The 12,613-nt window shown below is 48.6% G+C and overlaps 1 protein-coding gene across 1 annotated transcript in view; it reads right to left on the bottom strand.

The window, feature by feature from the left end:
- Positions 1 to 7,237, bottom strand: part of CHST9 (carbohydrate sulfotransferase 9) — a 111,324-nt gene extending 104,087 nt beyond the window's left edge. The window contains exon 1 of the mRNA XM_064170658.1: positions 7,184 to 7,237. The gene's annotated coding sequence lies outside the window, so the exon portion shown is untranslated. The remainder of the gene's footprint in view (positions 1 to 7,183) is intronic.
- Between the last annotated feature and the right edge of the window lie 5,376 nt (positions 7,238 to 12,613).

Genomic DNA, 12,613 nt, shown 5'->3' on the forward strand with positions numbered 1-12,613 from the left:
CTTCAACCAAGTGATACACTGCTTTAACCAAGCCTCATGCTGCTTTAACCAAGAGATATGCTGCTTTAACCAAGCCTCATGCTGCTTTAACCAAGCCTCATGCTGCTTTAACCAAGCGATACACTGCTTTAACCAAGCCTCATGCTGCTTTAACCAAGCCTCATGCTGCTTTAACCAAGTGATATGCTGCTTTAACCAAGTGATATGCTTCTTCAACCAAGTGATACACTGCTTTAACCAAGCCATATGCTGCTTTAACCAAGCCACACACTGCTTTAACCAGGCAATACACTGCTTTGACCAAGCCACACACTGCTTTGACCAAGCTACACACTGCTTTAACCAAGCCACACACTGCTTTGACCAGGCAATACACTGCTTTGACCAAGCCACACACTGCTTTAACCAAGCCACACACTGCTTTGACCAAGCTACACACTGCTTTAACCAAGCCACACACTGCTTTGACCAAGCTACACACTGCTTTAACCAAGCCACACACTGCTTTGACCAAGCTACACACTGCTTTAACCAAGCCACACACTGCTTTGACCAAGCTACACACTGCTTTAACCAAGCCACACACTGCTTTGACCAAGCCACACACTGTTTTGACCAAGCCACACACTACTTTAACCAAGCCACACACTGCTTTGACCAAGCTACACACTGCTTTGACCAAGCCACACACTACTTTAACCAAGCCACACACTGCTTTGACCAAGCCACACACTACTTTAACCAAGCCACACACTGCTTTGACCAAGCTACACGCTGCTTTGACCAAGCCACACACTGCTTTGACCAAGCCACACACTGCTTTGACCAAGCCACACACTACTTTAACCAAGCCACACACTGCTTTGACCAAGCTACACACTGCTTTGACCAAGCCACACACTACTTTAACCAAGCCACACACTGCTTTGACCAAGCCACACACTGCTTTGACCAAGCCACACACTACTTTAACCAAGCCACACACTGCTTTGACCAAGCTACACACTACTTTAACCAAGCCACACACTGCTTTGACCAAGCCACACACTACTTTAACCAAGCCACACACTGCTTTGACCAAGCTACACACTGCTTTGACCAAGCCACACACTGCTTTGACCTCGCAATACGCTGCTTTGACCAAGCTACACACTGCTTTAACCAAGCCACACACTGCTTTGACCTCGCAATACGCTGCTTTGACCAAGCTACAGCCTGCCTAGGATTTAGCCCAGGAAAAGTGGAGATGTTTTTGCCTTCAGCAGTAGCAGAGCCATTGCCTGCATCCATCACCATACCCACACAGAATCACACAGAATGAACCAGTTTGAAGAAGTCCTTTGAGATCATCAAGTCCAACTTTTCACTCAACACCTTCTAATCAACTAAACCATGGCACTAAGTGCCTCATCCAGTCTCTTTTCAAACACCTCCAAGGATGGTGATTCCACCACCTCCCCGGGCAGCCCATTCCAGTGCTAATCACTCCTCCCATGAAAAGCTTCTTCCTAACACCCAGCATAAACTTCCCCTGGTGCAGCTTGAGGCTGTGTTCCCTTATTTTGTCACTTGTTTCCTGAGAGAAAAGACCAACCCCACCTGGCTCCCTGCAGGCAGCTGCAGACAGCAATAAGCTCTGCCCTGAGCCTCCTCTTCTGCAGGCTGCACACCCCCAGCTCCCTCAGCCTCTCCTCACTGGGTCATACTCCATCCCCCTTACCAGCCTTGGTGCCCTTCTCTGGACATGCTTGAGCATCTCAGAATTTTTCTTATCTAGAAGTGCCCAGAACTGGATGTAGCACTTAAGGTGCAGCCTAACCAGTGCTGGTGGCACAGGAGATAGAGCTGACCTTGCCCAAATACCACCATGGTTGCATGCAACACCACCTACCCGCCCTGCATCATCCCATTTTGGATGCATCTGAAAACCAGGATTACTTCCAGGCAATTTAATCTGTGCACAAGAAAACAGATGGGTTTCTCCTAGGGTAGTTTCAGCTCTGAGGGGATAGAAGTTCCTAAAAGGAAACAGCATTTCAAGGTGCATTTTGTTACTTTAAACTACCCTAAAGCAAAATCAACTCCACCATCACACCCTGCTACAATTATCTTTGTACCAAGAGCTTTCAGGCTGCTTTCAATCAGCTTAATTTATTTAAATTGAATTGGTATGGAACTCTATTCCATGCCTGTGTGTTGGCTAAGTCTTAAGAATAGATTTAAGCAAGAGGAACACCAGTTTTAATTAAGCCTACCTATTTTAGCACAGGTTAGACTCCAAATACATCAAACCCATCCAAATATCCAAAGCTCTTCTGCCACCTCCTAAGAGCTTTAAAGGCTTTTCAGCTTGAATAAGTAGTTTAATTCATTTAATATAGTGATTTGCAACCCACATATGAAAAAATGATAGTGACATTAAACAAAAAGTCCATGTCTACAGGTCCCCTAGCAGAACTTGAATAATGGCTGCACAACACTGACAGATTTGCTCCTTCAGAGTATTAAAAAGCAACAGCCATGGATAACACTCCCCAGCATCCTGGCAAAGAGGAAATACCTGCAAGTAGTCTTTAATCAAGATGAATGCTCTCTTGTGGCTGTGAAGGAAGAGCCAACAAGCAATTACTTGCAACCTAAGTATTTTCAGCTTCATCCAGACAGATGTTCCAAAGCCCTAGTTTAGCTGTGAATCTTTATTTGCTCCTTGTCCTGGGCAGCACAGCTCCACTGGGTGATAGTCTGACCGTGGTGCTGGATCAGATGCTTGCTAGCTGATCTAATTTTGCTACTGAAGAAATTAGTGTGGCTCAAGAAACTGCTGTGTCCCTCTCACCTATGCTGAGCTCAATTCTTGCTTTAGCCCAACCTCCCTCCCGTCTCAGTCCCAGTATGGACACTAATGTCTTAACTGTTTCAATTTACATCTTCCCAGAAGATATCATAGTGACCCTCCCCCTGTTTTAAATCCTTTTATCACTACATGTTGTTCTTGTCCACCTAGGGGAAGGTGTCCCTGTCTATAGCAAGGGAGTTGGAACCTTAAGATCCCTTCCAACTTACACCATTCTATGCATCAGGGTTCTGCACTTCGGCCACAACAACCCCAAGCAGCACTACAGGCTGGGGACTGAGTGGCTGAGAGCAGCCAGGCAGAGAGGGAGCTGAGGGTGCTGGCAGAGAGGAGCTGAAGATGAGGCAGCAGTGCCCAGGTGGGCAGCAGAGCCAATGGCATCCTGGGCTGGCTCAGCAGCAGTGTGGGCAGCAGGACAAGGGAGGTTCTTCTGCCCCTGTGCTCAGCACTGCTCAGGCCACCCCTTGAGTGCTGTGTCCAGTTCTGGGCTCCTCAATTCAAGAGAGATGTTGAGGTGCTGGAAGGCATTGAGAGAAGGGCAGCAAGGCTGGGGAGGGGCCTGGAGCACAGCCCTGTGAGGAGAGGATGAGGGAGCTGGGGGTGTGCAGCCTGCAGCAGAGGAGGCTCAGGGCAGAGCTCATTGCTGCCTGCAGCTGCCTGCAGGGAGGCTGTAGCCAGGTGGGGTTGGGTTCTGCTACCAGGCAGCCAGCACCAGAACAAGGGGACACAGCCTCAAGCTGTGCCAGGGCAGGTCTAGGCTGGATGTTGTTAGGAAGTTCCTGGCAGAGAGAGTGATTGGCATTGGAATGGGCTGCCCAGGGAGGTGGTGCAGTTGCCGTGCCTGGAGGTGTTGAAGAAAAGCCTGGATGAGGCACTTAGTGCCATGGCTGTGTGCTAGGTTGGACTGGATGAGCTTGGAGGTCTCATGCAACTTGCTTGATTCTATGATTCTATGATCTGTGGAGCAAGAAGAAACAGTCTGACAGACAAAACCACTTAAAGCCTTAGCTACAGCACTGACCCCTTTGCAGCAAAAAGGCAGAACCTTGATCAGTTTCTAATCATTGACTTCTGAGGCCAAATTGTTTAATAGCACTCTCAGCTTTAGGAGTTTCAAGAATCCACATTCCACTAATGTAAAATCCTTGCACTTTTTCCCCTGTTGTGTTTTGGGTCCAGTTCAAAGAGGCACATTCCTGTACAGGGCCAACACAAGCAGAGGGAATAGCACAGCTCTATACCCCCAAAAAGGGATAAACTCCATCCCCTGCTTTTGGCATGATTCCTCATTCCAGCACATTGTCCACCTTTGTCTTCCTGGCAAGCAAACACACCTGCAATGGAGGAGAGGCACCTCCAGCACTCAGGCTGGCTTCCTTTTATTCCAGACCACACAGAACCAATGGCATCTGGCTGTGGTATGTTTGGCTAGATCAAGATTTCCTTGCCACTAACCTAGTTCCAAATTCAAAAGCATATCAAAGCAGAACATTAGATTCCCTCTAATTATTTAGAAACCTTTCTTATGAATTCACCTCCACCCTTTTTTTTTTTGGTTTGTTTTTTTGCCATCTACCTGCTAACCCCCCCCCCCAGATGATCAAGGTGAGTGGTTGGCCAGGAGAACAGTGATGAAAGAGCCATGCTTTTTATCATAGTCAAAGCATTGACATTGCTGTGGCTGATCTGAACTTCCCACCACCCAGAGACACCTTGGGCACAACGGAATCGACCAAAGCAAAAGGAGAAAAGGCCCACAGAAAGCCAATGCAACCTCAGAGATGCTTTCACCCCCTCCTTTCTTACCCTTCCTTACAGTTTCTGCTGCCTCCACTGGAATATCACAGCAAGAGAGTTTTGCACTGAGGAATGTCCTGCTGGATACTGGCCCAGGCTACTTCCAGCTCAGTCAGTGGAAGGGACAAGGATATCTTCTCACTTTAACACTCCCCCTCCTCCTTTGCTTCTCATCTGTTAGCTTCTGTCCTACATCATGCATAGGTGATCTCCAGGATCACCTTTCCACTGGCCACATCTCAACTTTCTGGCTTCACAACCAGCTAACAGAAGGCACAGGTCCAGCTCTCAGTGCTTGCAGAGTTCCTCAGATCAGGCACTGCTACCCTTTGTTTTGCTTTATTGCAATAGCAGCTAGGAATAAACACACAATGTTTGCCATTTTCTCCCTCCAGCAAATTATTCTGAGTATTATGGTTGGGTGAAGTCATAGAGTCAGAAGCAGCTAGAAAAGACCTTTAAGATCATTGAATCCAGCCATTCTCTAACTCTATCAAGGCTGGGGCTAAACCATGTCCCTCAGCACCACATCTCTGCCTCTTTGAAACACTTCCAGGGATGGGAATGCAACCATAGAATCATAGAACCAGGTTGGAAGAGACCTCCAAGCTCATCCAATCCAACCTAGCACCCAGCCCTATCCAGTCAACCAGACCATGGCACTAAGTGCCTCATTCAGGCTTTGCTTGAACACCTACCACTATCTTGAACACCATCTCCCTGGGGAGCTTGTTCCAGTGCTTGGGAAGCCTTTCAGGGAAGAAGTTTCTCATAATGTCCAACCTAAACTTCCACTGGTGCAACTTGAAGTCATCTCCTCTCATCCTCTCACTTGTCTCTATATAGCTTCAACCTCTATATAGCTCCAACCTCCTCTCAGGTAGTTGTAGACAGCAATGTGGTCTCCCCTCAGCCTCCTCTTCTCCAGGATAAACACCCCCAAGCTTCCTCAGCTGCTCCTCACCAGCCCTGTTCTCCAGACCCTTCTTGGGTCAAAGCCATAGAACATAGAATCATTTTGGTTGGAAAAGACCCCAGATCAAGATAACTGCACCCAGTGCTGCTGAGAAAGTTTGTCCAAACACAAAAAGCAAAAGCAAACCCCAAAACCAACCACACCAACCTTCTCATCCTGCCCACAGGAATTTACTGGGGGAATTAGGGGCTGGAGAGTGGTTAACAATCTGTGAGGCCTCACTAGAGAGGCTGAGTACAGACAGAGCAGCACAGCGATGACTTTCTCACCCCATGACAGAGTATTTCGGATGCTAAAGAGGGAGATACTCAACATCCAGCCCCAGCAGCACATCAGTCCTGCTGACACCACAGCAACTCCTTCACCTAAAGAGCTGCTTATAAGAAGATTGTGTCAAATTGTAACTGAAGACACCATCTGGCCTGCACAACTTTAATCACTGGCAATAACAGGAGATTACTCCCTACCAGCCTTGCAAATCAAGTTAAGAGTTCCATAAGACAAGAATAACCAACTATTTCATATGAAATCCATGGGGATTGCTTTTCCAAGCTGAGAGCTGGTGGAACAAAGTGAGCATCTTTGACTTACTCACTGAAAATCCTGAAACAATGAAGCCCCTTCTAAATATATATATATCTATATCTTAAATTTACAAATCCAAGAGCAGCCAGGAAATCCCAAACATCCTCATCACCAAAGCAACTTCTCTCCACACCAACTCACTTATTCACCTATGCACTCACTCAACATTTCTCCACTCCTGCTGCAGAGTTGCAGACCAAAATGTTGTTATAAGAATTGGGGTTTGTTATTGAGGCACTTTACAGCACAAAACATGTTAAACACAATTAAGAATGTGGGGAAGAACATAAGGTTTGCACTTGATTTGGCCATTTTTGGGCTATCAAAGTGCTGAGCTCCTCATTATCCTTGCTTGCTGGTGGGTTAATTTGAGGATCTTAGAGGTCTTTTCCAGCCAAAATAGCTCTGAATGTATTACTGAAGGAAAAAACCTCACCTCCTTTTAATGAAGCAATGCTCATAACCAAGACTCACTTTAGTAAAGAAGCATTAGATATCATTAAATCCTTCCACAGGAGTTGTACTGGGGGATGGGAAGCAGCCCATGGCACCTGCATTGCTCCTGAGAACAGGCACAACTCCAACCACTGCCATCATCCTGCTCCTGAATCCTAAATCCTATCGAGCTTTAATGCACACAGTGACCCTCACCCACTTGTGGCATCATTAATAGCTGCAGTTCTGCTAATTAAGCTCTACAAAGAGCTTGTGCTAACAAGAGGTAAAGGCAGAGCTCTCCTGCTCACCGTGTGCCGGTTGCTACATCAGCATCATGGAAAGTTTTGCTCACTTAAAGAGAAGACACTCCAGTAGTAAAAGTGAAAGCGTTGGACCTGCATCAATGTAGGGGGCAAAAACAAAAAGGAGGGGAGGGAATAAAAACCCCAGCATGATTATTCCTCTGGGAGAGGGAGGGGACATCTTCCTGCACCCCGGCAGACAAAGAGGAGTTGGACATGCTCGGCTCTTACCTGCTGGATGTTACCTGGGTTTTTGGGAAGTGAAAAGAGAAGCAGAGCTGGAGAAGCAAGAACTCGTGGGTAGGAAACTTCTAGGAGGAGGAGGAGGAGGAGGTAGCCTCGGGGGGAGGTCCTGCTTCGTCCGCCCCGGCTCCCATCGGAGCCGGGGCGGACGAAGCAGGACCTCGCCCCGGAGCCATCCCGGCGCTGTCATTTCTCCCCCACCCCCCATTCCACCATAAACATACCCAAACCACCTCGCTGCCTTCACCCGGGGCTACACCGGCGTAGAAACCTCTGTTTGTAAAACCTTAGGAGAGAAAACCTCGCAGCAAATCCTCCTCCCATCCTCCCAACCCCCATCACCATCCTCTCACCTTCCCGCAGCCGCCGGGGACGCGCTTCGGAAGCCAACCCTTCTCCCCAAAGTTTCACCGCCAAACTTTCGGCTTGGAAAAGGTTCCTGGAGCGGCTGGAAACCCTTCTCACACCTTCCTCCGATCCTTGGTGCTCTGGAGGGGAGGGGGAAAGGGGGTTCCAATAAATCCAAGCGTTTAGAGTCGGTGCCGCGGAGCGAGGAGCTGCGCAAGGCTCCCTCCTCCCCGAGCCCCCGAACCGAAGCGCTTTGCTACCAGGGTTTTGTTTGCTGTCACATCTCCAGGGCTAAGCTCTCCTCACGCCAGCAAATAAAAGAAACGTCTCTCTGAGCTGCCAGGTAGAAGCAAGTCATAGCTGCTGACTAGCTGCTGGAACAGGTAAGGTCAAAACTTTGTCTGGGGGAAATGGGATAAGGGCGGGGAGGGGGAAGAATAATCTGGGGTTGTAAGAGCTGCAAACACCCTCAGATACAACACAGCAGCCGTGGAGATAGATGGCATCTCGGGTATTGTGTCCACGTTTGAGCTCACCACTTCAAGAGGGGTGGGGAAGCACTAGAGAGAGTCCAAGGGAGGCTCTGAGGATGACTGAGAGCAGAACATCTCTCCTGAGGAAAGGCTGAGAGATCTGGGGCTGTTTAGCCTGGAGAAGAGCAGACTGAGAGGGGATCTTCCCAATGCTGATCAGTGTCTAAAGGATGGGTGTCAAGAAGAAGGGGCCAGACTCTTTTCAGGGGTGCCCAGTGACAGAACAAGGGGCAACAGGTAGAAACTGGAACCCAGGAAGTTTCACCCTAACACGAGGAAAAAAACTCTTTGCTGTGAGGGTGATGGAGCTGCCCAGAGAGAGTTTGGAGTGTCCCTCTCTGGAGACTTTCAAAACCCACCTGGACATGATCCTGGGTGGTTTATTCTAGATATTTGCTAGAGATATCACCTATCTCTAGCAGATCTCCACAGGTCCCATCCAATCCCCACCTTTCTGCCATTCTGGGATTCTGCAGGATGGAGTAAGCCCAGAGGAGTTCTGACTTTCCAGAGCTGTGTTCAAACCACTGCTCTTTGGCACTGTCCCCTGTAGACATTTGTCTGCAGTGCTATGCCCCTAGAATTACCCCAGCACATCTGAAATGCTCCCTGAGCCACTGCCCAATCACTCACTTTGGGTAGGAGGCTTTTCTTGGAATAACAGTACCATAACACTTCACGTTTTTACAGCATCTTTTACCCTAACAGGTTTCAAATCACCTCACAGCCAGCACAGAGGGATGACTCCTCCAACAAGCTCAGCAAGATCACCTTTGAAGTGAAGCTGAACATCACCAACCCACTCAAGACAGAGCTCCAGAGCGGGCAGCAGAGAGGTGTGTGCTGCTCTGATTTCCAGTGGGGTTTCACTAACCAGGGTGTAGTTACCTCAGCCTTAGACACTGGGAATAACATGAGCTCACTGGAAAGTGCAGGGGTGTTCCCTATGGATTTCCAGTCCAAGGCTGCTCCTGCATAGCTTGGGCTGTGTGAGCACACAGAGTCCCACCATGGTGCTAGAAACATTCTCTCTTTCCTCTCGCTGCAGGAGCACCCTCGTCACAGTTCAGTACAGAGGATAGCAGCTCAGAGCAGACCCAGGGAGCACAGATTTTCCCTTCTGCTCCTTTAAAGCCAACCATGGATCCATTCAGGTGAGTGAAGACTATGCCTGGTGCCTCCAGCTCGTCTGGCTCCATAGGAGAAATCAAAGGGGAGGATGGAGGGAAGGGCATGGTTTTAGCAGCAGGACGTGCTAGTTGGTTGCTGTTTGAGAAGAGCTGAATGCAGTTACCCTTTAAGACGACCTGTCAGACACCTGATACCTTGATAACCTCATGCCTCGACCAAAAAATATATGCAACCTTATATTCAAATTACAGATTTACCCCTCCCTGATGGGCAGTGAAATCTGAGAGGAAAAAAAACCACACCATTCCTACTCAATTTGAGTTTCCAGAGGTAATACCCTCAGCAGATTGCAATGAAGGTCACTGCACCTCCTAATAAGGAGATACAGATTAACCTCCTGAGTGTTGTAGATTTAATTTCACTCAATAACTCCACGCTGCAAACATATTTCTTCAGATTGATCTGCTCAGGCAGTGCCCACCAACTGCTCAGAGTTAGAGAGACCCCTGGAAAAGATCAGATGTCTGCATTCTTTTGCTTTATAGTTCTTCTTTTCTTTCTCCAGTTAAAGGAATAAATGAATTGCTTTGGGATGAAGCCAAGCCCTTGTTCTACAACTTAATCAAGAAAAAGACCCTCCCTGCATTGAGCTTCCAGCCTACTTGTTCCACCACAGGGGCTTCCAGTGCAGATGCATACTCCAGCTATGGATTTAAGACTCTCCAGAAGATTAAAAATGCAACATGCAGGTGAAATGAGACACTGGGTTAGGAAGAGCAACGGCGACGTCAAAGTAATCAGCACCTCCTGGAGCCTGCCGTGGAGCAGAAAGGAGCCCAGCTACAGAAGGGTGGCGGCAGCCTGTCTGTGTCAGCAGGGTGGGGATGGAGCCAGTGCCTGCATCACAAATTCTATTCTTGGCAGGTTTCTGCACGCTCCCTGGGACTTCTGGTAGGCAAACAGCTCAATGGTTCAAGTAGCAGAGTCATCTTCTGCCAGCAGTGAGGCAGGGATGGTGGTGATGCCTCCTGGCAGTGCCAGGGGCAGTCGGTGTGGCTGGAGAAGGCACAGCCTGAAACTGAAACCTCCATGCATTACAGGTCAGGTCACTGAAATAACAGCGCCTGTGCTCCACAGGAAGACCAGTTCAGGTGCTCAGAATGAGGGGACACAGCCTCAAGTTGTGCCAGGGCAGGTTCAGGCTGGATGTTAGGAGGAAGTTGTTGTCAGAGAGAGTGATTGGCATTGGAATGGGCTGCCCAGGGAGGTGGTGGAGTTGCCTTGAACTCCTGGAGGTGTTGAAGCCAATCCTGGCTGGGGCACTTAATGCCATGGTCTGGTTGATTGGCCAGGGCTGGGTGCTAGGTTGGAGTGGCTGAGCTTGGAGGTCTCTTCCAGCCTGGTTAATTCTATGATTCTATGATTCTTCCAATCTGCTTGATTCTATGATTCCCTGGAGGTCTTCAAGAAAAGCCTGGATGAGGCACTTAGTGCCATGGTCTGGTTGACTGGCTAGGGCTGGGTGCTAGGTTGGACTGGCTGAGCTTGGAGGTCTCTTCCAACCTGCTTGATTCTGTGATTCTGTGATCTTAAGAACATTTTTCATGCCAAATGTTTTCAGCCAGGATCAGCAGTGACAGCCACAGAAGGATGTTTGGTGTGGAGGGTAGGTCACAGGTGCCCATGTCCACACCTGCTTCTCTGTGGGCTGATAGTGCACACTGTGAAAGTCTCCTAAAGCCCTCCAGGGCTGGGACAGACACCACACATGCCATTACTGTGAGCTGTTAGGAAGCCCCCACCCCTGCTGAACTTCCCATGCAGCCAATTTCCCAAAGCTAGCTCAGCCACCCACCCAGACACATTTCAAGCAGACAGAAGTTGAGGTGTTCATACTTAAAATGTCATATGCAGACCAGGACTCAAATAGCAACTGTGGCAAAATTGTGTCTGTTTGGCCTGCTCCTTTTCCAAAGGGGACTCACAGAATGGCTTGAGTTGGAAGGGACCTCAAAAATTATCTGTCCCGTGGACAGGGACAACTCATACTGGATGGGTGGGCAGAGGCCAATGGGATGAGATTTAGCAAGGCCAAGTGCAGGGTACTCATACTAGTCCAGGTTACTCAAAGCCCCATCCAGCCTGGTCTAAAACACTTCCAGGGATGAGGTGTCCACAGCTCCCCCTCAGCAACCTCTTCCAGTGTCTCCCCACCTTCATAGTAAAGAACTTCTTCCTTCTGCAATCTAAATCTACCCTGCTCTAATTTCAAACCATTGCCCTTTGTCCCAGCACTGCACAGCCTCATAAAAAGTCTCTCCCCAGCTCTCCTGTAGCCTCCTCTAGGTACTGAAAGGCTGTTCTGAGGTCTTCCCAGAGCCTTCTCTTCTCCAAGCTGAACAGATCCAACTTGCTTAGCTTGTCCTTGTAGCAGAGGTGCTCCAGCCCTCTGATCACAAAGGATTAGACCTTCAGAGAGTTGGGTTTTTTTTTAGGTTAGGCAGGTTTGTTCCAAGTGCCTTCACCATTTGCTGTAGTGCATTGGGCAGGTTTGTTCCAAGTGCCTTCACCATTTGCTGTAGTGCATTTTGGGGCAGGTTTATTCCAAGTGCCTTCACCATTTGCTGTAGTGCATTTTGGGGCAGGTTTATTCCAAGTGCCTTCACCATTTGCTGTAGTGCATTGGGCAGGTTCATTCCAAGTGCCTTCACCATTTGCTGCAGTGCATTTTGGGGCAGGTTTGTTCCAAGTGCCTTCACCATTTGCTGTAGTGCATTGTGCAGGTTCATTCCAAGTGCCTTCACCATTTGCTGCAGTGCATTTTGGGGCAGGTTTGTTCTAAATGTCTTCACCATTTGCTGTAGTGCATTTTGGGGCAGGTTTGTTCCAAGTGCCTTCACCATTTGCTGTAGTGCATTGGGCAGGTTCATTCCAAGTGCCTTCACCATTTGCTGTAGTGCATTGGGCAGGTTCATTCCAAGTGCCTTCACCATTTGCTGTAGTGCATTGGGCAGGTTCATTCCAAGTGCCTTCACCATTTGCTGCAGTGCATTTTGGGGCAGGTTTGTTCCAAGTGTCTTCACCATTTGCTGTAGTGCATTGGGCAGGTTTATTCCAAGTGCCTTCACCATTTGCTGTAGTGCATTTTGGGGCAGGTTTCTTCCAAGTGCCTTCACCATTTGCTGTAGTGCATTGGGCAGGTTCATTCCAAGTGCCTTCACCATTTGCTGTAGTGCATTTTGGGGCAGGTTTCTTCCAAGTGCCTTCACCATTCGCTGGAGTGCATTGGGCAGGTTTATTCCAAGTGCCTTCACCATTTGCTGTAGTGCATTGTGCAGGTTCATTCCAAGTGCCTTCACCATTTGCTGTAGTGCATTGGGCAGGTTCATTCCAAGTGCCTTCACCA

This window comes from Pogoniulus pusillus, chromosome 34, assembly GCF_015220805.1.
Source record: "Pogoniulus pusillus isolate bPogPus1 chromosome 34, bPogPus1.pri, whole genome shotgun sequence".
Classification (NCBI taxonomy): Eukaryota; Metazoa; Chordata; class Aves; order Piciformes; family Lybiidae; genus Pogoniulus; species Pogoniulus pusillus.